The 2,960-nt window shown below is 49.2% G+C and overlaps 1 non-coding gene across 1 annotated transcript; it reads right to left on the bottom strand.

Annotated features, from left to right (window-relative positions):
- Positions 1-2,346: 2,346 nt before the first annotated feature.
- LOC118012730 lies at positions 2,347-2,449 on the bottom strand. The gene has a single exon (XR_004679797.1). It is a non-coding gene; the product is annotated as a U6 spliceosomal RNA (small nuclear RNA).
- Between the last annotated feature and the right edge of the window lie 511 nt (positions 2,450-2,960).

Here is a 2,960-nt window from a genome sequence, read left to right as displayed (position 1 = left end):
GACGGGCAGGGATGATGGCTCATTTTTCTCCACACCTGCATGTCTACCCCAGTGCCTGGCACACAGGGGGACGGCAGTAAACGTCTGGGGCATGAATGAGGGGAGGTCCGGTGCGAGGAGACTTTTTACCAAGTTAAAGAACTATCTGAAAAATCATCCTGTCCTTGGCGCACTGTGTTGACAGCAGGTCACCCTCCCACATGCTGAGAGTAGAATGTGGACAGAGGGCGAGGGGAAAAGAATTTTAGAGACGTAGAGAACTAGCTCCCAACAGGCAAACGGTGTTCAGGCAACAGGCATTTAGGGCCCAAATCAGAATCCACATTGGCTCAAGTAAGTGTCTCTGGAATTATAACAGAGAGGACATCAGGCAACTCCACAAAGAAGTGGGCAACAGACACAGGCTGCATGATGACCACCTGCAGAAAGAGGGGAGTCACCCTCCTTCTCCTCCCCCACCCTGCCCCAGACTCTGGTGTCCTCATGCCTTCAGGATTTCTTAGAGGTGAGTTCACTGTTTAAAGGCATTTTTAATTGTTTACAGTATTTTTTGGAGGCCAAAGTGTTTGACCTCAGTGGGGGGATTGATAATCCTACAGCAGAGACTCGGCCTTGTTTGGGTGGCTTTCTCCCACCAAGGAACCCTTCCCCCCCCGCAGAGGCCGTGTCTCCGAAACGGCGTCCCCTGGACGCCCCTGCCGTCTGGCTCAGCAGAGCCTTTGTAGCTGTGAGACTGCGTGCGGCGGCAGCCCCGAGTCGGGGGTCGGGGAGGAGAGACCACCTTCAGGGTCAGGATTCCTCACGGGCGCAGAGCGCTTGCCACGCCTGCTCTTCGTGCCGCCCTCAGCCCCCGACACGTGCGGCCTCGCTGACTCTCCCTGACCAAACTCGGCCGACTGTTCCTCCACAGAGAAGGAAACAGACTCGGGGGCAGAGTCCCTTGCCCTGGGGGTCATGGCTGGTAGCGGCAGAGCCAGGATTTAGACCCAGGTCCACCCGACCCCCAGCACACTCAAATTTCTTTCTTTTTTTAAAATATTTTATTTATTTATTTGACAGAGAGAATGATAGACAGAGAGCATGAGAGGGGGGAGGGTCAGAGGGAGAAGCAGGCTCCCCGCCGAGCAGGGAGCCCGATGCGGGACTCGATCCCAGGACTCCAGGGTCATGACCTGAGCGGAAGGCAGTCGCTCAACCGACTGAGCCACCCAGTCACCCGGGAGGCAGTTACTTTTCTTTTTTTTTTTTAAAGATTTATTTATTTATTTATTTATTTATTTATTTATTTATTTGAGAGAGAGAATGAGATAGAGCATTAGAGGGGGGAGGGTCAGAAGGAGAAGCAGACCCCCCGCTGAGCAGGGAGCCCGATGCGGGACTCGATACCAGGACTCCAGGATCACGACCTGAGCCGAAGGCAGTTGCCTAACCAACTGAGCCACCCAGGCGCCCCCACACTCAAATTTCTATGCCGCATCTCTACTTTTTTGCTCAAACGATGGAATTTAAAATCAATATGCATTTGTTGATCAGTCAGAAATGACAGCAGATTTGTTTGTTTTCCAGACCGGACTTGGGATGGGGTTGTGTCTTCCTTAGTGCATCCTGATGCCTTTCCCCCGTGCAGGGCCAGAGTGCTTGCCATCGTAGAGCACTGCCTTCAGAGTTATAGGTAAGCTCAAATCGGGCCCCGGCTCACGAGGGCTGATGCGCCCGAGAGGCTTCACAGAGATGCGGCCTTATGTCCTCCGCCCAAGTTCAGTGTTCAGTGAACAGAGGAGAATCGAAAAACTGCAGCTACATTTTTCAACTTTTTATTTGGGAACAATTTCAAGCTTACAAAAAAGCTGCAAAGATAAAAATAGTACAGGAGCCCCTACATTGCCTTCATTTTCCTCCACTCGCTTTATCGTTTGCACGTTTCTCCCCCACTCCCTGTATATGTACATTATATAAAACAGTTCAGAGAAAAATGTCATATATATAGAATATACATCTGTATTTATCTCTCTAGCTGTACATATGTATATGTTTATATGTAAAATGTAATTTTTTTCAGAACAATGTAGAAGCAAGTTCCATACTTCATGGCCCGTCACTCCTAAATACTTTAGTATGTGTCTTCTAGGACTAGGAGCATCCTATTACATAACCATACAGCCTGACAAAGTGCTTTTATCTGGTCTATGCTCCACAAATCAGTGTTGTTGGTTGACCTGTCAGTGTCCTTTATAGGACCTCGCCTCTGGTATGGGCTTCGCTCTAGGGTCAGGTCCCACATTTGGCTGTCATGTCTTTTTAGCCTCCTTTAATCTGGCTTTTATGAGGTCCATCTCCTGTTGCTCCCACACCACTTTTTTCTTCACAAATTTGTGTATCATCTTTGTGCAGGGGCAATGCTAATCATCCCAGTATCGTTCCAACGTTCGTCTATCTGCTGCCAAAGTGAGTACCGCGGGCCATTTTGTTTTATAGCATGTTCCTCATTCTGTGTTTGGTGTTTCCTCACGGTTACATTGGTTATATAATCACAGCCAGAATGCTGCCCGGATGAGGTGTGTCCTATCCTCCGCATCTGGAGCCACATGATGTCATCTGTCCCACGCAGTGATAATTTGGACCACCCAGTCAAGGTGTTGTATAATTTCTCCAATGTCTGCTTGCTGGTTTTTTTTCCCCCTCCCTTGACACTAGTAAGTGATATGTGGGGAGTCACTTTAAGATGACACAACTAGTCTCCGAAGAGCAACCGTTTAAGAGCACTTTTCCCGTGCTGATCACTGTGTGGCCTCTTTTCATCCTAGGGAGGCTCCTTCCGTTTCTCATGACCGCAAGCCTGTCTTCTCTTGGCTCAAAGTCCTCCCTTGGCTAGGCTGTATGAGGAGTGGGATCAGATCTGCAGTTGTTAATGCTGTCATTAGGCAGCTGCAGATGGAATTGGAGCAGAGAAAAAGAAGAGA

This window comes from Mirounga leonina, unplaced genomic scaffold, assembly GCF_011800145.1.
Source record: "Mirounga leonina isolate KUSES-001 unplaced genomic scaffold, KU_Mleo_1.0 Mir_151, whole genome shotgun sequence".
Lineage (NCBI taxonomy): Eukaryota > Metazoa > Chordata > Mammalia > Carnivora > Phocidae > Mirounga > Mirounga leonina.
This window is presented reverse-complemented; position numbering and strand designations above follow the sequence as displayed.